The sequence below is a fragment of the Staurois parvus genome, unplaced genomic scaffold, assembly GCF_062004578.1.
Source record: "Staurois parvus isolate SC_StPar_1 unplaced genomic scaffold, SC_StPar_1.0 ptg000041l, whole genome shotgun sequence".
In the NCBI taxonomy this organism is placed as follows: Eukaryota; Metazoa; Chordata; class Amphibia; order Anura; family Ranidae; genus Staurois; species Staurois parvus.
Genome location: NW_028317837.1, coordinates 519266 through 545451, shown reverse-complemented (window position 1 = coordinate 545451; position 26186 = coordinate 519266). Strand labels below are relative to the sequence as shown.

At 46.9% G+C, this 26186-nt stretch overlaps 2 pseudogenes; both read right to left on the bottom strand.

Annotated features, from left to right (window-relative positions):
* The window catches only part of LOC149470503 (uncharacterized), a 322485-nt pseudogene that overhangs the window by 234926 nt on the left and 61373 nt on the right, over positions 1-26186 (bottom strand).
* LOC149470501 (uncharacterized) overlaps positions 12651-26186 on the bottom strand; it is a 205369-nt pseudogene continuing 191833 nt past the window's right edge.

The window sequence follows — 26186 nt, the reverse complement described above, 5'->3', positions numbered from 1 at the left end:
GAAAGTGGCACATGGCAGAGTGTGGCGATGGAGACAGCAGCAATGGGAGGCCCGTAATCTGCCAGCACCCTATGACAAAAAATGGAACACACCAGCAGTGTGTGAGGAGACCTGACAGTGGCACATGGCAGGGGCATGATTCATGGCGGATTTAGTCAGTTGTGTCAGGAACTGGTGGTTTGAAATCCAGACTAATCCACGCCTGATTCATTTTCACAAACGTGAGTCTCTCCACACTTTGGGTGGACAGTCGTGTCCTCCGCGGAGTTACAATACCTCCTGCCGCACTAAACACGCGCTCCGATGCCACGCTACTGGACGGGCATGACAGCCTTTCAAGGGCAAATTCAGCTAGTTGGGGCCAAAGGTCAAGTTTCGTTGCCCAGTAGTCAAGGGGATTGTCTACCTCGGTTGGCAGGGTGCTGTCCAAGAAGGCCCAAGCCTGTTGTTTGAGCTCCTGCTCCAGGTCCACCTGATGCTGCTGCTGCTGCTGCGGCTGGTTAGTAGTTTCCTCACTGCGCTGGTGAAGAAAGCTACTCATCATCGACTGCAGACTGAGGCAGCCGCTGCTGGTGGAGCTGCCACTGCTCCTACCACCCCACCCCTCCCCTGCTGCCATGGCAGCGGAACGCGAGCGCACAGGGCCCACAGTGTCTGAGGATGGACGTTGGCGCACAAAGGCAGAGACCAACTGACTACATAGGTGGTTTTTATAGTACGTAATTTTGGCCTCCCTCTCAGCAGGTGTGAAAAAGGCCACCATTTTGGAACGATAGCGAGGGTCCAACAAGGTGGACAGCCAAAAGTCATCCCTCTGTCTGATGGTTATTATTCGGCTGTCGCTACGCAAGCAACCGAGCATGCTATGGGCCATTTGTGCCAAGGAATGCGAGGGACTCCCTGCCTCCATCTCCACAGCATACTGCCACGGTGCGTCTGGGTCCTCTGTCTCCTCCTCCTCCTCCTCTACCAGATGCTCCTGCTGCTCCACTCCTGTCCGCTGAGTGGAAAAACCACCCATTTCACTCAATAATTCCGGAGCACAAATGTCATCCTCTACCTCCTCCTCTTCTTCCTGTCCTGGCCCCACAGGGGTCATGTGGCGTTGAGATCTGTGCGCCACGTCTACCGCACCCTGACCAGCCATTGTTAACAGCATTTGTTCCAGGACGTGCAACAGAGGAATGACGTCGTTCATCCCATAGTCCTGCCGACTCACGAATAGCGTGGCCTCCTCAAAGGGCCTGAGCAAGCGGCAGGTGTCACGCATGAGCTGCCAATGGCTGACATCTAAGTTACACAGGGGAGTACCTTTATCCGCTTGTAACATCAGGAAATCGGTGATGGCCTTTCGCTGCTCGTAAAGGCAGTCTAACATGTGTAGGGTTGAATTCCACCTTGTTGCAACGTCGCAGATCAGGCGATGCTGTGGAATTCCGTTCTGCCGCTGCAGCTCAAGGAGGGTGTTCTTTGCGGTGTAGGAATGGCTGAAATGCATGCACAGTTTACGTGACATTTTAAGGATGTCTTGCAGTGGGATGGTGGATTTTAGGAACCGCTTGACAACCAGATTGAACACGTGAGCCATGCATGGCGCATGGCACAACCTTCCTTGACGCAGAGCAGACACCATGTTCTTTCTGTTGTCTGTTCATTACACTCAGAAGTTCCTCCCCTGTGTGACTACGTTCGCCAAGGCATACCAGGTGCAGCACAGCGTGACACCGTTGCGCCCTGCACATGTGATATGCCGGTCGGGTAATGGGACTTGGCACGGGTGTGGCGGCTGAGGACACGGCGGAAAAAGAGGTGGTAGAGGCGGACATGTTTGCTGGACCAAGGACGTGCAAACGTGGAGGCAAAAGCGTTGTGACCTGTCCAAGTTGCTGGTGCGGCTGTGCCGGCACCACGTTCACCCAGTGGGCCGTAAATGACATGTACTGTCCCTGACCGTAGTTACAGCTCCACACGTCGGCGCTGTCGTGCACTTTGGCAGAGACCGACATGCTCAAAGACTGGCCCACCATCTCTTCTACATGTGAATGCAGGGCTGGCACTGCCTTTTGGGCGAAGAAATGACGGCTTGGCACTCTCCACCGCGGCGCGGCACAAGCCATCATTTCTCGGAAAGGTGCTGAGTCCACCAGTTGGAAAGGGAGGGACTGCAGCACCAGCAACTTGGACAGGAGGACGTTCAGCTTTTGCACCGTCGGGTGCGTGCTCGCAAACTGTTGTCTCTTGGAAACGGATTCCAAGAAAGACTGTTGACGGAATCCGAGAAGAGGAGTAGCAGGAGAAGGAGCATCTGAACGAGCGGAAGATGCCAACGAGCGACAACTCCCCTCAGCAGAGGTGTTGGAGCCTTGACTGGCTGATAGAGGGTAATTGACGACGTCGGGTGACGGAGCAAGTAACGGAGCGGGTGATGGAGCGGGGGCTGGGGCAGGCAGAACCGCCGTATCTTTATCACGGTTTTCCCAGGCCACCGAATGGTGACGCTGCATATGCTGACGCAACGCTGTAGTCCCAACATGGGCCCCCTGGCCACGCTTGCATTTCTGGCCACATAGTCGACATACGGCTACGTTTACTTCCTCGGGGCGGCTTGACGAAAAATTGCCACACCACCGAGTAGGAAACTTTGCCCCCGCTACTCCTCACTGGCTGACTGCTACTTCCTCCATGCACACCGGCACCACTACTGGCCGTGGTGGTAGGCTGCAGTGGAGCTGGTGCTCTACTCCGTGGACGTTTGGCTCCACTGACACTGATGCGACCCTGCTGCCTCCTGGGCAACCCACCGACTGTTTCGCTCGCTGCCAAGCTGCCACCCTCTTCTCCTGATGATGCGGAAGAAATTGCCTGATGACGACGAGGCAGCCAAGTGCGATCAACCTCCTCATCATCAAGTAGGGTCTCCGCCTCACTACTAGCCCCCTCGGCTGCGTCTGGGTCAGGAGACAGACCTGTCTCTAGACCGGCTACCGAGCCACTCTCCTCGCCAGTACTTGTTCGCCTGGCTGCTGAAAAGGCCGATGTCTCCCCCCGTTCCTGACCGCCCTCTGTTAGCTCTTCCTCACTGTACAGTGGGGCTGAGCCCACAGCATGCGATACTTCGCTTGGTGAGGGAACAGCAAAGGACAGGGGCAGGTAGAGGACATGTGATTTCAGTGGGCTTGGTCCCGGGCCATGCCAACTAACGGTTGTGTCTGACGTACCCACCGACCGTTGGCTGTAGGTGTCAGAGGTGACCTGGGAAGAGGAAGACGACCGAGCCAACCAATCGATGACGGCAGGGTTGTCGGTGGAGACACGACCGCTGGATGACACCGGGAGCACTGGCCTCCGGCTGCGAATAGTGCTGCCTCGACCCCTTCCTCTGCTGCCACGTCTGCTCGCTCCTAAAACATTGCCTCCTCTGCCACTCCTCTGCATGTTGTCTGACATACTCTTTAATTCAACGATTCTGTGTCCCTGAGTAACAATTCTGTGTCCCTGAGTAACAATTCTGTGTCTGTCCGAGTAACAATTCTGTGGCCCTAAGTAACAGTTCTGTGGCCCTCAGTAACAATTCTGTGTCCCTGAGTAACAATTCTGTGGCCCTAAGTAACGGTTCTGTGGCCCGCAGTAACAATTCTGTGTCCCTGATTAACGTTTATGTGGCCCTAAGTAACGGTTCTGTGGCCCTCAGTAACAATTCTGTGTCCCTGATTAACGTTTATGTGGCCCTAAGTAACGGTTCTGTGGCCCTCAGTAACAATTCTGTGTCCCTCAAGAAACAATTCTGTGTCTGTCCCTGAGTAACAATTCTGTTGCCCTAAGTAACGGTTCTGTGGCCCTCAGTAACAATTCTGTGTCCCTGATTAACGTTTCTGTGGCCCCAAGTAACGGTTCTGTGGCCCTCAGTAACAATTATGTGTCCCTGATTAACGTTTCTGTGGCCCTAAGTAACGGTTCTGTGGCCCTCAGTAACAATTCTGTGTCCCTGATTAACGTTTTGTGGCCCTAAGTAACGGTTCTGTGGCCCTCAGTAACAATTCTGTGTCCCTCAAGAAACAATTCTGTGTCTGTCCCTGAGTAACAATTCTGTGGCCCTAATAACGGTTCTGTGGCCCTCAGTAACAATTCTGTGTCCCTGATTAACGTTTCTGTGGCCCCAAGTAACGGTTCTGTGGCCCTCAGTAACAATTCTGTGTCCCTGATTAACGTTTATGTGGCCCTAAGTAACGGTTCTGTGGCCCTCAGTAACAGTTCTGTGTCCCTCAAGAAACAATTCTGTGTCTGTCCCTGAGTAACAATTCTGTTGCCCTAAGTAACGGTTCTGTGGCCCTCAGTAACAATTCTGTGTCCCTGATTAACGTTTCTGTGGCACCAAGTAACGGTTCTGTGGCCCTCAGTAACAATTCTGTGTCCCTGATTAACGTTTATGTGGCCCTAAGTAACGGTTCTGTGGCCCTCAGTAACAATTCTGTGTCCCTGAGTAACAATTCTGTGTCTGTGCGAGTAACAATTCTGTGGCCCTAAGTAACAGTTCTGTGGCCCTCAGTAACAGTTCTGTGTCCCTGAGTAACAATTCTGTGCCTGTGCGAGTAACAATTCTGTGGCCCTAAGTAACAGTTCTGTGGCCCTCAGTAACAATTCTGTGTCCCTGAGTAACAATTCTGTGGCCCTAAGTAACGGTTCTCTGGCCCTCAGTAACAATTCTGTGTCCCTGTGTAACAATTCTGTGTCTGTGCGAGTAACAATTCTGTGGCCCTAAGTAACGGTTCTGTGGCCCTCAGTAACAGTTCTGTGTCCCTGAGTAACAATTCTGTGTCTGTGCGAGTAACAATTCTGTGGCCCTAAGTAACAGTTCTGTGGCCCTCAGTAACAATTCTGTGTCCCTGAGTAACAATTCTGTGGCCCTAATAACGTTTCTGTGGCCCTAAGTAACAATTCTCTGGCACTCAGTAACAATTCTGTCTGTCCCTGAGTAAGAATTCTGTGGCCCTAACTAGCGTTTCTTTGTCCCTAAGTAACGATTCTGTGGCCCTCATTAACAATTCTGTGTCCCTGAGTAATGGTTCTCTGTCCCTAAGTAACGTTTCTCTGTCCCCAAGTATCGTTTCTGTGGCCCTAACTCTGTCCCTAATACAGAGCGGTCTGCCTCTTTTCAATGACTGCAGGCAAATGAAGAATTCCAAAATGGCCGCTATTTATAGCTCGACCATTACACAGTGCTGGCTGGCTGGCTGCTGATTGGCTGATGCGATCACATGTCGTTGAGGAATGCATTATGGGTCAGCGCGCCTTGTCTGCGCGCCTTCCCAGACATCCCCGCTCCGTCGCCGCACATGTCAGCCGCCATTTTCGGAAAAATTTCGATTCGCGCGTCCGAAGTAGGCTATTTTTCGGATTCGGCGCGAATCGAAATTTTTCCGATATTCGACTCGAATTCCACTTCGGCTACTTCGATTCGCTCATCTCTAGTGGACGGCTTTGTACGTTAGTGTTAGGATTTTTAATTTGATCCGTTGCACAATCGGAAGCCAGTGGAGGGATTGGCAGAGGGGGGTGGCGGAGACAGAGCGGTTGGAAAGGTGAATGAGTCTGGCAGCCGTATTCTGGATGGACTGAAGCGGGGATAGCCAGCGGCGAGGCAGGCCAGTGAGGAGGGAGTTGCAGTAGTCGAGTCGTGATATGATGAGGGAGTGGATGAGCTGTTTATTGTTTTCTGGGGTTAGGAACGTGCGGATTTTGGCAATGTTGCGGAGGTGGAGTCTGCACGAGTTTGTTAAAGATTGGACTTGGGGCTGGAAGGATAAGTTGGAGTCCAGAATGACACCAAGTACTCTGGCCTGCAGGGCGGGTTTGATGGTGGCGTTGTTGGATGTGATGGAGAAGTCAATGGGGGGTGGTGTCCGGGCTGGAGGGAAGACAAGAAACTCGCTTTTGGAGAGGTTCAGTTTAAGGAAGTGGAGCGACTTCCAGTCTGATATGTCGCTCAGTAGGTGTGTGATTCAGGCGGAGACCGAGGAGGTGAGGTGGGGGGTTGAGAGATAGATTTGTGTGTCGTCGGCATAGAGGTGGTAGTTGAAGCCGTGAGAGTGTATGAGTTGGCCAAGGGAGGAGGTGTAGATGGAGAAGAGAAGGGGCCCAAGGATGGAACCTTGAGGGACCCCAACAGAAAGGGGGAGTAAGGGGGAGGTGGTAGCATTATAGGTAATGCTGAAAGAGCGTTGTGACAGGTAGGATGAGAGCCAGGAGAGAGCAGAATCTCTGAGGCCGAGGGAGTGTAGTTTTTTGAGGAGGAGGGGTTGGTCGACTGTGTGGAAGGTCGCAGAGAGGTCAAGGAGTAGGAGCACTGAATAGTGGCCATTAGCTTTGGCGGTTAGCAGGTCATTGGAGAGTTTGAGTAAGGCAGTTTCGGTGGAGTGTAGGGGACGGAAGCCAGACTGTAGGGGATCGAGGAGGTTGTTGTCGTTGAGGTGAGAGCATAGGCGGGTGTAGACTAGGCGCTCAAGGAGTTTAGATGTAAATGGGAGATGGGTCTGAGGTTGTTCGGGTCATTGGGGTCCAGGGAGGGCTTTTTAAGTATGGGGGTGATGTGTGCATGTTTCAGAGGGGAGGGGAAAGTGCCGGAGGAGAGGGGGAGATTGAAGATGTGGGTGAGGGAGCGTAGGATGGAGGGGGAGGGAGGTTGTAGGAGTTGTGAGGGGATAGGGTCGAGGGGGCAGGTGGTGAGGTGGGCATCAGAGAGGATCTTGGAGACTTCCTCGATGGTAGTAAGGTCAAAGGTGCGGAGTGTTGGGGGAGCTTCAGTATGAAGAATGTAGGGTGGGGAAGTGGAGGTCAGAGCAGTGGTGAGGCCGTGGGAGAGGGGTGATGAAGGGGTAGCTGAGTGAAGGGGAACGGGGTTGGAGGGAGTTTGAGCAGCAACGAAGTCCCTGCTGGTTATGTCGAGGGGGAGGGAGGATGAGGGGGTAGCTGTGTGAGAGGGGACAGGTTGAGAGGGCATGTGAGTTGCGGCGATGTCCTTGCGGATTGTGTCAGTCTTGTTTTTGAAGTGATTGGCAATCTCAAGGGCAGTGAGTGAGGTGCTGGGTGGAGGTGGGGGTGGCGAGAGTAGAGAGTTGAAGGTGGGGAAGAGTCGGTGAGGATTTGAGGAGAGGGCCTTGATGAGGGTCAGGAAGTAGGCTTGTTTGGCTGTGTGGAGGGAGGAGGTGTAGGTGTGGAAGGCAGATTTGTAGCGGGTGAAGGCGTGTTGGGATTTGGTTTTGCGCCATAGTCGCTCCAGGGCACGACTGTGTCGTTTGAGGGTTTTGGTGTGATCAGTGTGCCAGGGCTGGAGCGGTCGGGGTTTGATGTTGTGTGTGGTTAGAGGCGCTAGTGAGTCAAGGGCTGTTGACAGCGTGTTGTTGTAGGCAGTCATAGCCAAGTCGGGCAGGACAGGAGGAGGATGCTGTCATGGAGTTGATCAGTTGCAGAGTGGAGGGGGCAGGATTAAGGTTGCGGAGGTTACGGCTGGTAGTAGTGTGACATTTGGAGGGGTAGGCGTTGGAGGACGAGGAGATAGAGAAGGTAATAAGGCTGTGGTCAGAGAGAGGGAAGGGGGTTTAAGTGAGGTTGTGGGGAGCGCAGCGGTTGGAGAAGACAAGATCAAGGATATTACCGTCAGAGTGGGTGGTGGATTGTATGCACTGTGCAAGTGCAAAGGAGGAGGTTAAGTGGAGGAGATGGGATGTGTCCGGGTTGTTGAGGTTGACAGGGATGTTGAAATACCCAAGGATGATGGTGGGTAGCTCAGAGGAGAGGAAGAAGGGTAGCCAGGAGCAAAAGTCATCCAGGAAGCGGGGTATGGATCCAGGAGGCCGGTATATCACAGCAATCTTCAGGGGGGTTGGGGAGAATAGTCGGACGCAGTGGGCCTCGAAGGAGGAGAAGGATAGGGAGGGGGGGTTTGGGAGGACTCGGAAGGTGCTCTGCGGTGACAGGAGCAGACCAACCCGACCACCTTTACGACCGTTAGGCCTGGGTGAGTGGGTCCAGGTGAGACCTCCATAGGAGAGTGCAGCAGGGAAGGTAGAGTCAGTGGGCTGGATCCAGGTTTCTGTGATCGCTAGGAGGTTGAGGGAGCGGGAAACAAAGAGGTTGTGGATGGCGGTAAGCTTGTTGCACACCGATCGGGCGTTCAGGAGTGCACATGAAAACAGGGGGGGAGATTTAGGGAGCAGGAGGACAGATACTAAGTTGTGGGGGTTGTGGCGGGACGTGGAGGTGGGAGGGTGTTGTGCGGGTGAGGGAGGTGGTGGAGGGCCAGGATTCGGGGAGATGTCTCCCGCGGTTAGGAGGAGGAGAAGGGTGAGAAAGGTGGCATGGGAGCGGGATGTGCAGGAGCGTGAGAAACTACTAGTGGAGGTGTTGGGGTCAGTGGGAGAGTGGAGTAATAGGAGGAGGTGGTGGGTGCCGTTGAGGGGTGAAGGAAGCAGTGAGGACACAATATACAATTGTTTGGGAGGGGCAGAGGGATATAGTGAATGGATTTTGGGAATGGAGGAGAGGAAAATGAGGAGGAGAGGAAGAGGCATTTTGGGGAGGTGATGAGAGCAATAGTAGGGAGATGATAGCAATGAGGGGGAGATGTACAAGTTTTGGGGTGGAGCAGAGCGGTAAAGAAATGAGATTTGGGAACAGAGGATAGTAATATGATAAGGAGAAGAGGGGCGTATTATATAAAGGTACACGGAGTGGGTCTCAGGCATGTAAGAGATGTTTCCCGGGGTGTTTGCTTGCAGTCTGTCCAGCGTGCAGTAGAGTTTCTTGCTGTTGTTGTGTCTTCCTGCTGCTGAAGTTCTCCTGCTTTAGTTCAACTGCTGTGTTTAACTGCATCGCACTCCTTCAACGCAGCACTCGCTCAATGCAGAACCCCATCGGAGACTGTGCCCCCCCTCAGTGATCTCCCCCCATGAGCTGATCTAAATTTATAGGGAGATGCTCAAATGAGCATTCAACTCCACCCCAATTAGAAGCTGATAAGGATCACATGAATAGTGGGGGATGGTTCTCAGGGAACAGGCTACAGTCGTAAACCTGAGTGCAGCTGGAGGTGAGGAATGGTCAACATACACAAATATAAATACACCATTTGTTCTGAATTTAACAGGAGTCAATGCGTTTTTCTAGTTAAGAGCGGAGATTGGAGATAGATGCATTCACCCAGAGGAAAGCAGCAGGAGTCAATGCGTTTCTCTAGTTAAGAGCAGAGATAGGAGATAGATGCATTTACCCAGAGGAAAGAGCAAATAACAACAAAGGGCCAGAAGAGAACTAGGGAAATGAGGAAATAGAATTTGTTTCCCTAAAACTTGCTTAGCTTATGTATATATTGCTGACCATCAGATTTACAGTGCTATATTTCTTTTTACATAATTCGGACAACCCCTTTAAGGTTTTTTTTGGCATTTTATATCTTAAATGCACTTATGTGAATTAATTAATAGTAATTTGGACTTTAAATTTGGTTAAAAACCCATAATATAAAAAAAAAAACAAAAAATAATTTTTTTTTTATAAATTTGAAGACAATTTTGCATTTTGTGACAAATCATGACGTCTAAGAGTTTTTTCAATATTTTATTTGTTTTCAATATTTTTTTATTTGTTTTCAGCACACCAAAATACATGGAAATTAGATGAAAATAATCAAACAGCTTTATAGTCGCAGACCTGAGTTATAAGTAAGACACACAACAAGTAAAGCCCAACTTCAGCTAACGCTTCTACAGCAGTTACAGCAACAGGTTCTCTATAAGGTCCAACCCCCCATATGAATGACAACTGACAGTTGTGAGCACCCCAAGCAGTGTTATAGGATTTGCCCCAACCCCTCCAACTGCCATTTTTCCCTAAAGACTTAGTCTTCTACAGGAAGTAGAGAAAAAAAAAAAACAATCTACTGGGAGGGACAACAAAAAATAAAACAATAAGAGACTCAGAAAAACAAAACCTGCTCTGCTAATGACAGATTTCATTATTAATGTCATTACTGATTTTGCCCATAGTTACACTTTGGTGCCAACGTTGTAATATTTCCAGGGAGAAGAAGTTCTCTTTAGAAACTTTACACCAAAAAGAGATGTGTGCACTCAGAGTGATTATTGTGAACCCCAATCAGAGGAATGTCAGTCCCCCGGAAGAAGTGGTAGGAATATGACCGCACACTCAGCACTTTGTAAGTTCAGATCTCTGGCAGTTGTATTGTGTGATTAGTCTATGGAGAGGAGTAATAGCTGGAAAGAGAAAACATGGAACAAGGATTTCTGATCTTCACCTGATGGAATCCCATTTGGCAGAACCACATGGAACACAAGTGGCCAGCTGGGCTTACGTTTTACTGCTGAATACATCCCCTAAATCAGCAGTAACTCAGTATTGGAAGGCCTGCATCAGCTTGGGATGTTGTTTTCTCACTGAACAGAGACTTATTTCTAGCTGGTGTCACAGACACAGACCTACCTGAAAGGTTGTCACCCATGAGAGGATATCCTACAACCTCACAAACACCCCCTTTCCGCTCTATGATCACAATCTCATCACCTTCACAGTCTCCTCATCTTCAAACACGTATCCCTCCAATCAGCAATCACCTGCAGAAACCTTCACAACTTGAACCCTTCTCCTTTCCACTCTGCAACTGACCAACTCTATGACAGAATCTCTCCCCTGTCCTGCCCTGACCTGGCCACTGCTGTCTACAACAGTTCACTTTCATCCACATTAGACTCACTTGCTCCTCTAACATGAAGCATCAGGCCCCGACCATTACAACCTTGGCAGACTGACAACTCCAGAAATCTTAAACGACATAGCCGTGTGCTGGAGCGATTGTGGCGTAAAACCAAATCTCACCAAGCATTCACCCGATATAAATCTGCTTTCTTCACATACAATTCCTCCCTCCATGCTGCCAGACAAGCCTACTTTGTCACTCTCATCAATAGCTTGTCATCCAGTCCTCGTCGTCTCTTCTCTACTTCTAACTCTCAACTTTCTCCACCTCCACCCAGTACCTCACTCACTGCTCACGAGATTGCAAATCATTTCAAAAACATGATTGATGCAATTCATAGGGGCATTGCCACTGCACAGACATCCATCCCACTTAGCATACCCTATACTAAACCTCCCTCAACACTTTCCTCTTTTGACCTTGCTACTACCGAAGAGGTCACTAAGGTTTCTCAGAAGCCCGTCTCACTACCTGCCCCCTGGATCCTGTCCCCTCACAACTACTACGGTCACTGTCTTCTTCCATCCTATGCTCCCTCACATCTTCAATCTCTCCCTCTCTACTGGTGCCTTCCCCTCCCCTCTAAAGCATACGCACATCACTCCCATACTTAAAAAGCCCTCCCTGGACCCCACCAACCTGAACAACTTAAGACCCATCTCCCTGCTCTCATTTACTTTTAAACTCTTAGAACGCTTAGTCTACAATCGCCTGAGCTCCTTCCACCTCACCAACAACAACCTTCTTGACCCTTTACAGTCTGGTTTTCGCTCACTACACTCCACTGACACTGCCCTACTAAAACTCACTAATGATCTACTAACTGCTAAAACCAATGGCCACTACTCCATACTCATCCCAACCAATGGCCACTACTCCGTACTCATCCCAACCAATGATCACTACTCCGTACTCATCCCAACCAATGATCACTACTCTGTACTCATACCAACCAATGGCCACTACTCTGTACCCATCCCAATCAATGGCCACTACTCCGTACTCATCCCAACCAATGATCACTACTCTGTACCCATCCCAATCAATGGCCACTACTCCGTACTCATCCCAACCAATGGCCACTACTCCGTACTCATCCCAACCAATGGCCACTACTCCGTACTCATCCCAACCAATGGCCACTACTCCGTACTCATCCCAACCAATGGCCACTACTCCGTACTCTTACTACTTGACCTCTCTGCAGCTTTTGATATGGTTGACCAACCCCACCTCCTCAAAAAACTCCACTCAGTTGGCCTCCAAGACTCTGAACAAGCTCTGCAATAGGTAGGAGAACCAGGAGAGAGCAGAGTTAACTATAACTCTGCCTCCTCCTCTCCACTCCCTCTTTCCATAGGGGTACCTCAAGGTTCAGTTCTTGGACCCCTACTCTTCTACATCTACACCTCCTTCCCCTACTGCCATGGTTTTAAGTACCATCTCTATGCTGATGACACACAAATCTATCTTTCTACTCCTCACCTCACCCCTTCAGTCTCCTCTCGCATTACTAACCTACTAAGTGACATATTGGAATGGATGTCACTCCACTTCCTCCAACTCAATCTTAACAAATCTGAGCTTTTAGTATTCCCCCCAGCCCGTGTCCCCTCCCTGACTTCTCCATCAAGACCAATAACACAACCATCAGTCCCTCCCCTCATCAAAAAATATCAAAAGATAAAATATTCAAATCCCTTCTAGTTGTGTATTGATGGACATAAGCACTAAACTCAGTTCATCCAATCATTACATTCCAGTTTGCTCAGATTTTAGTGTTTCTTTTAAAGTAACATTTTATCTTTTCCCTTCTTCTCTAGCTTGTGGGATGACATTGGGGATGTGAAACTAACTTGTGACACCTGAAACTTCTTTAATATTCCTTTTCCTCCAGAATTTAATCAATGCAGAAATTTATGAAACCTCCGGTGATAGATTAGACCGGCATTAACTGTAAAACTTTGTCACATTGAGAGCATTAAAATGGCTTCTCTCCAGTGTGAATCCTCTGGTGTGTGATAAGATGTGACTTCTGTGTAAAAGCTTTATCACATTCAGAACACTGATATGACTTCTCTCCAGTGTGAATCCTCTGGTGTCTGATAAGATTTGACTTCACTGTAAAAGCTTTATCACATTCAGAACACTGATATGGCTTCTCTCCAGTGTGAATCCTCTGGTGTTTCATAAGATTTGACTTCTGAGTAAAAGCTTTATCACATTCAGAACACTGATATGGCTTCTCTCCAGTGTGAATCCTCTGGTGTGAGATAATATGTGATTTATCTGTAAAAGCTTTATCACATTCAGAACACTGATATAGCTTCTCTTCAGTGTGAATCCTCTGGTGTCTGATAAGATCTGACTTCCGTGTAAAAGCTTTATCACATTCAGAACACTGATATGACTTCTCTCCAGTGTGAATCCTCTGATGTCTGACAAAATTTGACTTCTTTATAAAAGCTTTGTCACATTCAGAACACCAATATGGCTTCTCTCCATTGTGAACCTTCTGGTGTGTGATATATTTTCTCTCCATTGTAAAATCTCCAAATAAGAAGTAGTTTGAAATGACTCCTCTTATGTATACTTGGGTTGGACTTTATTGTAAAGCCATTGTCACTTCCAGAACACTGAAATTACTTTTCTCCTGCTGGATCAATGTGGAAGAGGATCCAAACCATGACTTTTAGAACACAGATATGACTTGTATCCCGTGTGAATCCTCTAGTGAACTGCAATAAAGACTTTCAGTCAATTAAGACATCCATATGTCTTGTTTTCCATGTGACTCAGCTATATTCATGAAGACCAACATGACCGAAAACTTGGTTCATCAATCTACCTGTACAAAAAAAAAGAAAATAATTCTATATAAAGGGCTACATAAAGTTGCTTTCTATTTTTAATGTTCATTACTAAATATATCTTATGAATAGAAAGAATATGTACAGCATTATCTACAGTAATTTTTTTAATCAAATATATTTTATTAATAAAGTTTCTAAGTGCGCACAGTATTCCCAACATTCAGCCCAGACAATGGAGTCATACATTCTCACGTATAGGCGGTTGTGGCACTGTTACAGATCATACAGAACAATAACTTGCTTTGTCTATGGTGTCACTTTTACCTTTTATAAACAAATGAACAGAGAAAAGAAGAAACAGCCTAGAACAATTCAGCTGTACACGGCAAGTAACTCCCCCCCAGTACATACAGTTGTGTTCATAATAATAGCAGTGTGTTGGAAAAAGTGACTAAAGCTGAAAATCCTTCTAATAGCTTTTATTTCCATCCACACAAATGCATTGGGAACACGACACATTCTATTCCAAATCAAAACATGAAGAAAAATATATCAAATTTGTGTTGTTCCTCTAAAAAAATGGAAGAAAAGTAAATATTAGACGGTTCAAAAAAAAAATGGCCGTGTTTGTATTCTTCTTTACAAACTCAAACATTCACTATATAAACTGAGAAATGTTTGAAGGTTTTGCTTTCCTTTGAATGACTTCATGAATATTTGGTTGTAGTCGCACTGTTTCTGAGAACTGCTGTACATCTGTGTTGCATGGAGTCACCCAACTTCTGGCCCCTGTGATCAGGTATTCCAGCCCAGGATGATTGGACCACATTCCACAGTTTTTCTCTATTTCTTGGTTTTGCCTCATTTTTGAAGTCACCCCACAAGTTTTCTATTGGATGAAGATCCGGGGATTGGGCTGGCCACTCCATAACGTCCATCTTGTTGGTCTGGAACCAAGATGTTGCACGTTTACTGGTGTGTTTGGGGTCGTTGTCTTGTTGGAACACCCATTTCAAGGGCATTTCCTCTTCAGCATAAGGCAGCATGACCTCTTCAAGTATTCTGATGGATTCAAACTGATCCATGATCCCTGGTATGCGATAAATAGCCCCAACACCGTAGTATGAGAAACATCCCCATATCATGATGCTTGCACCACCATGCTTCACGGTCTTCACAGTGTACTGTGGCTTGAATTCAGTGTTTGGGGGTCATCTGACAAACTGTCTCCGCCCACTAGACCCAAAAAGAACAATCTTACTTTCATCAGTCCACAAAATGTTGCACCATTTCTCTTTAGGCCGGTCAATGTGCTCTTTGGCAGATTGTAACCTCTTCAGCACACGTCTTTTTTCCAACAGTGGGACTTTGCGGGGACTTCTTGCAGATAGTTTGGCTTCACATCGGCGTCTTCTAATTGTAACAGTCCTCACAGGGAACGTCAGACCTTCTTTCATCTTCCTGGAGCTGATTGTTGGCTGAGTCCGCCCCATTTTGGCTATTCTTCTATCTATTCCAATGGTAGTTTTTCGCTTTCTTCCTCGTCTTTCAGGTTTTGGTTGCCATTTTAAAGCATTTGTGATCATTTTAGCTGAGCAGCCGATCATATTTTGCACTTCTTTATGTTTTCCCCTCTCCAATCAACTTTTTAATCAAGGTACGCTGTTCTTCTGAACAATGTCTGGAACGACCCATTTTCCTCAGAATTTCAGAGAGAAATGCACTGTAACCAGCATGTCCAACATTTGCTGCCTTCCTTCCTTAAATAAGGGCAATAATTGCCACCTGTTTTTCAAAGAATGAATGACCTCACTAATAGAACTCCACACTGCTATTATATTGAACATGCCCCTTTCAATGAGTGATTCAATGACACAGAATCAGCAGCATGCATGTCATGACTGTTGGGTCTGTTAGATTTCTATTACTCTACTACACCTGCTAGGAAATTATTTGCCATGTAGAAATATCATTTCTACCAAAAACTGTGATTAATCCGGTTAGTGATGTCTGACTGCTATTATTTTGAACACAACTGTACATAGATAGCTGACACCGTTCAATGAGGCCTGTGTCTACAGGATCATTCCCCAAGTATCAGTCTTCAATGTAGTCACCATTCAGTAGGATACAACTGGCCGTTCTCCTTCTATGGGGCTAAAAGAGATAAGATTTTAAAAGCCTATGAAGAACTAACCAGGAGAGAGCAAGGAGTATCCAGCCAGTTCTGCCAGACATACATCTCCTGGGGGAATTACAATGTTGGTAAGTTAGTTTTTCACATGTTAATGTGGAGTTCACCTGCTCAATCCACTGGTGTCTGCTGGGAGTTTGAGATGATAGCCAAGATCGGGATATTTTTTATGGTCAAGCAGCCTCACTATTGCTATATGACTTGTAATAGGAGGAGGTGTAAATAATTCCTCCTCTATTGAGACCAAGAGGCACACCCGAGGAATATTGAATACCAACATTACAATACTGGTCATATCGTTCCACTTTTTGAATAATTTTGGACATCTCCAAAACATGTGTATCAAATCCCCGACAACACCGCTACAATTGGGGTCATAAGGAGAAATCCCTCCTGTCCTAGCTGAACAATTGAGCTGGAGTCCTGAAAGCTCTATGCAAAAGAAATGACTGAGTTTCTGTGAAGAGGACAGAAAGATGAGAGGTATGGAGGTCACAATCACCTCCCACCACTCTCTCTTATTTTCTCTGTTTCCCATTTCTTTCTATAAGTCTTCGGTAAGAGTCAAAAGACGGGAATAAATATATGAGAGATCATGCCTTTCCCACTGGTGCCATCTGAAGCCCATTAACAAGTGTGAGAGTGATGTGAAATCTGTATCTGATGGAAGTAGTAATCGACAGATGGGATCTAATGTGTCTACTAAGTCCCACCTGGTAAGATGTTGAAGTTGGGCAGATATAATATAAAGTCTAACATTTGGTATTGCTAGGCCTCCTTGGTCTTCACCATACTGTAGAGTAGTGAGTTTGATTCTAGCTGATGGCTTCTTCTAAATGAGTTCCCCAAACTGGGAGTCTATACTGGAGAACCACTTACGAGGTGTTCACATGGGAGAATTGTGGAGTATATAGAGGAATTGTGGGGTCCATATCTTCTCTTGTTCATAGATTTTATTGGAAAGAGATAATAGTTTTACAAGGAGCTGATAACAATGTGATTGCAGGACTCACCAACAGTAAGTCAGAAGGGGTACAACCCTTAGAGGTAACGTACAGGTTGTAATTTGTACAGTACAAATAATATCTTCATACATTAAAGTGGAGTTCCAGTGAAAATAAAAAAAAATAAAAGTCAGCAGCTACAAAAACTGTAGCTGCTGACTTTTAAAAGACGGGCACTTACCTGTCCCTCAATCTTGTAGTGTCCTCCCCACAGCCCGTTTCACCGGCCGCCCTGTGTTTCCAGTGCCAGCATCTTCAGTGTGGGCACCCAGCTGTGACAGCTTGCGGCTTCACATCCGGGTGCCCACTGAGCATGTGCGAGTATCTCTGTGCTTTGTGAATGGTCCTGTAGTCTTCTAGGACCTTTCATGTGTCCCAGAAGACTACAGGGAGGGAGGGGGGAGGACAACTTCTACTTCTGATCACCTAGGTCAGTGATGGCGAACCTATGGCACGCGTGCCAGAGCTGGCACGCAGAGCCATCTCAGTGGGCACGCCAGGAGGAAGAGAGGAAGAGGAAGAGAACGCGCTCTCCTGCGCACCTCCGGGGGCGCGCACCGGGCGATCTCCGTGATAGCTGTGTCCTGCGGACACAGCTGATCACGTGACATGGTAAAAGGCCAATCACAGCGGCCTTTTACCACGTGATCAGCCGTGACCAATGACACGCTGATCACCGGGAAATGCAAATGCCGGTTCTCGGCTGCACTTTCCTCACGCTGTCAGATCGTGAGGAAAGTACTGCCGAAAACCGGCAGTTGTCAGAACAGGGATCGGCACCGATCATCAGGGTCACTGATCATCAGTGCCCTGATGATCGGTGCCCACCTGTGCCACACACAAGTTCCGCCCACTTGTGCCCAGCAGTGCGCCCACCTGTGCCCAGCAATGCGCCCACCTATGCCCAGCAGTGCGCCCACCTGTGCCCCGCAATGCACCCACGTGTGCCCAGCAGTGCGCCCACCTGTGCCCAGCAATGCACCCACCTGTGCCCAACAGTGTGCCCACCTGTGCCCAGCAATGCACCCACCAGTGCCCACCTGTGCCGCCCACCTGTGCCCACCAGTGCCACCCACCAGTGCCCATCAGTGCAGCCCAGCAGTGCTGCCAGTCAGTGCCCAGCGGTTGTGCCAGTCAGTGCCCAGCAGTGATGTCAGTCAGTGCCACCTATCAGTGCTGTCTATCAGTACCCATTATCAGTGTCGCCTATCAGTGCCACCTATCTGTGACACCTCATTAGTGCTGCCCATCAGTGCCACCCATCAATGATGCCCAGCAGTGCCGCCTGTCAGTGCCGTCTGTCAGTGCCTCCAGTTGGTGCTGTCAGTGCCGCTTATCAGTGCCCATCATTTCCTGCATATCAGTGCATCATCAGAGCCTCCTCATCAATGCTCACCAGTGCCGCCTCATCAGTGCTACCTATCTGTGCTGCCTCATCAATGCCCATCAGTGCTGCCTATCAGTGCAGCCTCACCAACGCACATCAAAGAAGAAATATTACCTGTTTGCAAAATTTTAGAATAGAAGCAAAGGAAACCTTTTATGTTTTTAATTTTTTGCTCTTTTTTCATTTATAGTGCAAAAAATAAAACACCCAGTGGTGATTAAATACCACCAAAAAAAGCTCTATTTGTGTGAAAAAATGATAAAAATTGCATATGGTTACAGTGTTGCATGACCGCACAATTGTCTTTGTTAAGTGCAACAGCACTGAAAGCTGAAAATTGTCCTGGGCAGGAAGGGGGTAGAAGTGCCCGGTAGGCAAGTGATTAATTCCAGTGTTGGCACTTTGAAATAAAAAAGTTGGTTTTGTGTTGCAGTTTGGGTACTCGGGCTCAAAAAGGTTCACCATCACTGACCTAGGTGATTGCAGCAGAAGTGGGAGCGGGTACCTGTCAATTTCGGTTACCCCCCCAAAAGGTGCCAGTGGGGTCCTTAACCACTTGCCTACCAGGCACTTATACCCCCTCCCTTACCAGGCCAATTTTCAGCTTTCAGCGTTGTCGCACTTTAAATGACAATTGCGCGGTCATGCAATATTGTACTCATATGAAATTTTTATCATTTTTTTTAAACAAATAGAGCTTTCTTTTGGTGGTATTTACTCCCCGCTGGGTGTTTTATTTTTAGTGCTATAAACAAAAAAAGAGCACAACATTTGAAAAAAAAGTTCTTTGTTTCTATTATAAAATTTTGCAAACAGGTAATTTTTCTCCTTCACTGATGTGCGTTGATGAGGCGGCACTGATGGGCACTGATAGGCAGCACTGATGGGCACTGATAGGCAGCACTGATTACACGGATTAGAGACTAACCGTTTTTATATTTCATGTATGCACTTTGAAACGCCAACTTGGGACGTTTATCACATCTATACTCCACCATACGCCTCAGTGCGTGTATTTATTTATGTCACTATAATTGATATGGAGATCATAGTTGGTCACTTTTATATTCTCCATTGTATCTACATACATTTCATTCATGATATTTATGATTTTACATTTTTTTCATACCTTTAGCGCTGCGTGTGTTTTATTTATTATTGATTAGAGGGTTTTGAGGTTCTTACCTTTCATGCCAGCTGCTCCATTTCTATGTTTATCCAGCGCTCATTTTATCTTATTGGATGAGGCAGCACTGATGAGCTGGCACTGTTAGGCGGCACTGATGAGCTGGCACTGTTAGGCGGCACTGATGAGCTGGCACTGTTAGTGGGTACTGATGAGCTGGCACTGTTAGGTGGCACTGATGATGGGTACTGATGATGGGTACTGATGATGGGTACCACATGTGAAGATGGGTAACTGCTTCATAGCAGCCATGGAAACAAGTCAGGGATTAGTATGGAATGAATGCAGTAATCCGGGCAGGGACCAGGTACCTGAGGGGAGAGGTCTTTGCTATAGGCAGCACTGGTCACACATATATATATTAGGGCATCAACTCTTGTCGGCTTCAGCTCTGAGGACAGGGACACGTCCCTGAAATGCATCAGCAGGCTGACAGCACAACCAGTCGGACACTCTGACATCAGTTTGGGCCATAACTGTGGCTTTTTACGCTTTTTCATGTACATATTTTGTGAGTATGTTTTTTGTCTTTTTTATTTATTTTTTTTAATAAAGCTTGGATAATGCGCTAGGTGTTTGCACCGCCTGTGTGACTTTTTTCTTTTTTACCAGGACATGAGAGTTTTGTGGTTAGTCTCCATGGCTACTATATTTTGGGAGGAGGATTTCCAAATGTAGATTTAAATCCCATTCCCACTTGGATGTATATGGTATGAAGTGTAAGGTGGTGGAGCTGGTAGCTGTGTATATAAGGTGGAAATCAAACCTCTGACATGGGGGTCACATTTACATATGTGTTCAAACCTAGTCATGTCTGGGAGGGAGGGGGTTGGTGTGTAAGTGGGAGGAACAAAAGTGATTGATCTGAAGATATCTAAAACTTTCAGGTCTAGATATTTTGTGGGAGTCACAAAGGGTTTGGAAGGGTATAAAGGAGTCTGGTGCTGTGAAATTGTAAGTTTGAACTAGACTAGCTCTAGGACAAGCATGAAAAGAAGATGGCGGCATTCATGCCGGATAAAAGCCTGGATGGAGGAGGTATGCCATGAGTGGGTTATGGGGTGACTGTAAGGTGTATCAGAACTTTAGACTGTCCCAGATAGATGGGTAGTGTTGAGTAATTGGGTTTTGGAGTGAGCGATGGTCTCTGGAGTGTAGCCATAGTAAATTGGCAACTGATAAGGCATCACAATCTACTGACTCTATAGTGACCCATGGGGGGAGGGGTCACATTTACTGCGTGATATTTAGGGAGTTGAGCAAGATGTGCAGCTTGGAAATATTTTGCAAAGTTTGGAAGCCCCAGATCACTCTAAGTTTCGGTAAGGTACGGATGGACCTGGGCAGATGCAGTTTAATAGTGCCACATACATAAGTGGTGGGTGACACAAATATGCAGAGGAAAAAGGAAGGTATATATATGGGTAGGACCCAAAAAAGATATAATATTTTGGAAAGAAATGTCATTTTTTACAACTGTGATACAACCCATCCATGAGAGGGGTAGTTTGGACCAGGATGTCATAAGATTGGTAAGGTGTGTTAACATAGGAGGGTAGTTAGCAGAATATAGAATATTGAGGTCTGCCATCAGCTTGGGTCCTAAATCAGGAATATATTGACTGGGCCAAGAGAAGGGTGGGGGACGTTGTAGATGTGACACAGTTAAGGAGGGTAGAGAGATATTAAGAGCTGTAGACTTTTTGGGATTCACAACCAGGTCCGAAATCAATGCAAATTGGTCCAGGCATTGGAGAAGGTTGGGTGCTGAGATCAAAGGAGAAGACATGAAGAGGAGATTGTCATCAGAGAAAAAGCATAACTTATGATGATGACCGCCAAGTTCTAATCCTTTAATATTTGTGTTAGTTCTTATCAGCTGTGCTAAAGGTTCATTCGCTAGAAAAGGAGGGGGGGGGGGGCAAGGGGCAGCCTTGCCTCATTCCCCTTTGTATGGAAAAAAAGTCTGACTTGTAACCCACATACCTCAAGTAAGCCCTTGGGGAGGTGTAAAGGGGTGATATCCATTGGAGTCAAAGGCTTTTTTTATGTCTAAGGAAAGGAAACAGCCGGGTATGCGGCGTATGCAAGCTGCATGTTCTAGCAAAACCACTCTGTGGTCTCGGCTTGGCAGAGGGGGGTTAAAACCCATCTGATCCTTGTGTATCAAGGTGCCTATGATGAAGCTGATACAGGCTCCTCTAATTACAGACTTATGGGCTTCCCAAAAGGTCAGGAGAGAGATGTCATCAGTTGTGTTATGTGTCAGGAGGAGAGGGTCAAGAGGACAGCTTTGTGACCAGTCCAGAGGTAAGGTATGATGGTTCAGGATAGGAGGGCTGGGGACATACCTCTAGTCAGAAATATATGGTCAATGTGGGAGAAAGTTTTATGTGGATATGAGTAGTATGTATAGTGTCTTCTAGCTGGGTTAGCTTCTTGCCATGTGTCTATGAGAGAGCGTTGTTGGAGTTGTTGCTGGCAGGAGGATGTGGATGGATAAGAGGTTATGGGGGATTTGTCTAAAAAGGGATAAACTAGCTGACTGGAATTGCAACATAGTAAAAGTGAACCTAATTTATGGGAATCTATTACTTGTAGCAAATGGGAGTTAGGACTGCAATTGGGGCATAGTATGAAGCTATAGTGACCTCTGAGTCAAGGAGGTGACCCACTAGAAAATATAATGGCTCTCTGGGTCCCAGATCCCTGCCTTGGGTGTAAAGGGAGTAGAGCAGTGGAAAGCTTTGAGTACACCTGTGTGTTTAGTTGCGGCAGAAGCCATATAAACCTGTGGGTAGGAAGAGCTGAGATATTTCTGCATATGGCTGGCAGTGAAATGAGTCTCCTGCAGGCCCACCACATGTGCTTTGGCATGGGCAAAGGATTTGAAGGCCTTAATTTTTTTATTCCCCGAACATTCAGGGTAAGTTTATTGAAGCCATGATAAAGGACAGATGCAAAGCTGATTGTAGGTGTCGCATCATGGTGACATCATCACCCCTGATAAAGGAATAAGAGAAAGAAAGAGGAAAGAAGTGGGGGAAGCAAGGTTAGTAAAGGGAGAGAAATGTCTGACAAAACAGGTCAGGAGGCCAAAAGGCCATGATGTGAAAACAGGTAGGTTGTCCATCTGTCTATGTCACTGGCATATAAATGGACGGGAAAAAACAGTCCTGGGCAGGCCCAACTCGGGCTACCAAGGAAAATGTGGGGGAGCAGTGAACATCTTCAGAAGCCACAGAGGCCAAAAAACAAGATATTAAATATCTGTTGTATAGAGGAGTCAGGCCAAGGATAGACTATTGGGAATAAGATGTCAGCCTGCAGATATAAGCAGTTGGTAAGTGTATGCATTGTTCAAAGAGGCTATGCTTGGCTGGGTATCATGGGCATTACACAGCATTAGACCACAGCTGGATGAAAGGGTGATCCGTTTGTTATTTTGTTGTCCAGCTATTGGTAGAAGGTTTAGCTAACAGCATTGAGCTGTTAGTTGCAAAAATTGTAGAATTATACTAAATATATATTTTGTTTACAAACGTTTTTATTTTCTAAGAAATAGACTTCAAAGTGGCATTACAGCTTCAAATAGAATATACAACAGAAACAAGGAACAACTGCAGTATTCATTTCAAAGGTGGAATTATGTAGAATAAAGGGAAAAAGAGAAAAGAAATGAAGTACATGAGCAATATAGGTAGAGAGGGAGGCAGAGTTATAAAACGACCAACAAAGTAACTCAATCAATCAAAGCATAAATGATCCTTATTGATCTAGTAAATGCCTGTGAGTTCTCCAAAGTTCCCATTTTCTGTCAAATAAATGCATCTTATCCAATAGAGTATAATGAATTCTCTCCATGAGCATCACCGCATCAACTCTGCAGAACTGTGGTCAATGGTACTGTGAGGGATTTCCAATGGAGGGCAATAGCCCATAGGGTGGATATACAAATGCTATGGATTAGCCGCATAACCTCAGTCTGAACTCCCGAGATAGGGGCTCCCAGTAGGCAGGACTGCATAGACAGATGCACCGGAGCACCTGCCACTGCAGAGGCAACTTCAGAAATTTTGTGCCACAGCAATGAGAGGCTTGGGCAGGCCCAAAATATATGCACTAGAGTACCAGAAAAGCCACAGCCCCGGAAACAAAGGTGGGACGTCCCTGGATACATGGCGTTTAGTCTAGATGGGGTATGATACCATCTGGTTATTACTTTGAGGGCCGTCTCACGGACAGAAAGATCTAGAGCTCTTACACACATTATCCACCATGGAATCCCAATCCTCATCAGAAAAAGTGACATCACTATCAGCCTCCCATTTCTGTCTATAAAGAGGGGGTGAGGGAAAGAAAGTAACCAAAAATTGGCGATACAAATCTGAAAAAAGACCCCTGCCCCTAGGAGAGTCACGGCTAATACGTTCAAAAAATGAAATCGGAGATGAAGGTGTAAGACCAAAATGTGAATTAAAAATATGTCTAATCTGTCGATAATGATAATATTCACGAAGCGGAATATCAAAAAGTATGCGTAGCATCTCAAAAGTGATACAAGATCCTCCTCTCTGAAAGTCAGATAACCTAATAAAGGACCTATCATACCACCAACAGAATACCTGTGAAGATGAGAATGCTGTAATAAAATTACAGCCTGAATGCAGTCAATTACAGCCTGAAGTGTGGAACGCATAGACATCACCAGACGCTGGGTTTCATCCCTGGTGATGCTCTGCCAGGCCTCTACTGCAACTGTCTTCAGTTCCTGCTTGTTCTTGGGGCATTTTCCCTTCAGTTTTGTCTTCAGCAAGTGAAATGCTCAATCGGATTCAGGTCAGGTGATTGACTTGGCTATTGCATAACATTCCACTTTTTTCCCTTAAAAAACTCTTTGGTTGCTTTTGCAGTCTGCTTTGGGTCATTGTCCATCTGCACTGTGAAGCGGCGTCCAATGAGTTCTGAAGCATTTGGCTGAATATGAGCCGATAATATTCCCGAAACACTTCAGAATTCATCCTACTGCTTTTTTCAGCAGTCACATCATCAATAAATACAAGAGAAGCAGTTCCATTGGCAGCCATACATGCCCACGCCATGACACTACCTCCACCATGATCACTGATGAGGTGGTATGCTTAGGATCATGAGCAGTTCCTTCTCCATACTCTTCTCTTCCCATCACTCTGGTACAAGTTGATCTTGGTCTCATCTGTCCATAGAATGTTGTTCCAGAACTTTGAAGGCTTTTTTAGATGTCGTTTGGCAAACTCTAATCTGGCCTTCCTGTTTTTGAGGCTCACCAATGGTTTCCATCTTGTGGTGAACCCTCTGTATTCACTCTGGTGAAGTCTTCTCTTGATTGGTGACTTTGACACACATACACCTACCTCCTGGAGAGTGTTCTTGATCTGGCCAACTGTTGTGAAGGGTGTTTTCTTCACCAGGGAAAGATTTCTTTGGTCATCCACCACAGTTGTTTTCCGTGGTCTTCCGGGTCTTTTGGTGTTGCTGAGCTCACCGGGGCTTTCCTTCTTTTTAAGAATGTTTCAAACAGTTGTTTTGGCCACGCCTAATGTTTTTGCTATCTCTCTGATGGGTTTGTTTTGTTTTTTCAGCCTAATGATGGCTTGCTTCACTGATAGTGACAGCTCTTTGGATCTCATCTTGAGAGTTGACAGCAACAGATTCCAAATGCAAATAGCACACTTGAAATGAACTCTGGACCTTTTATCTGCTCATTGTAATTGGGATAATGAGGGAATAACACACACCTGGCCCTGGAACAGCTGAGAAGCCAATTGTCCCATTACTTTTGGTCCCTTAATAAGTGGGAGGCACATATGCAAACTGTTGTAATCCCTCCACCGTTCACCTGATTTGGATGTAAATACCCTCAAATTAAAGCTGACAGTCTGCAGTTAAAGCACATCTTTGTTGTTTCATTTCAAATCCATTGTGGTGGTGTATAGAGCCAAAAATGTTAGAATTGTGTCGATGTCCCAATATTTATGGACCTGACTGTAAATGGCGGCAGGGAGATCAGTGTAATGTTGTATGAGTCAGTGGGGTCCAGGGAGGGCTTTTTAAGTATTGGAGTGATGTGTGCGTGCTTTAGGGGGGAGGGGAATGCATCGGAAGAGAGGGAGATAATAAAGATGTGGGTGAGGGTGCGAAGGATGGAGGAGGAGGATAATTGTTGGAGTTGTGAGGGGATAGGGTCGAGGGGGCAGGTGGTGAGGCGGGCTTCAGAGAAGACCTTGGTGACCTCCTCAATGGTAGTAAGGTCGAAGGAGTGGAGTGTTGAGGGGGCTTCAGTGTGAGGGATGTTAGGTGTGGGTGGAGGTCTGAACAGTGGTCAGGCCTAGGGAGAGGGGTGATGAGGGGGTTGCTGTGTGAGAGGAGATGGGTTTGGAGGGAGTTTGAGCAGTGGCGATGTCACTGCGGATTTTGTCAATCTTGTTTTTGAAGTAATTGGCAATCTCGTGGGCGGTGAGTGCGGTGCTGGGTGGAGGCAGAGAGAGTAGAGAGTTGAAGGTGGAGAAGAGCCGGTGAGGATTGGAGGAGAGGGTATTGAAGAAGATCAGGAAGTAGGCTTGTTTTGCAGCGTGGAGGGAGGAGGTGTAGGTGTGGAAGGCAGATTTGTGAATGTACAAGGGGATCTGGTTTTGCGCCATAGTCACTCCAGCGCGCGACTGCGTTGTTTGAGAGTTTTGGTGTGATCAGTCTGCCAGAGCTGGAGCGGTTGGGGTCTGAGGTTTCGCGTGGGTAAAGGCGCTAGTGAGTCAAGGGCGGTTGATAGCGAGTCGTTATAGGCAGTCATGGCCAGGT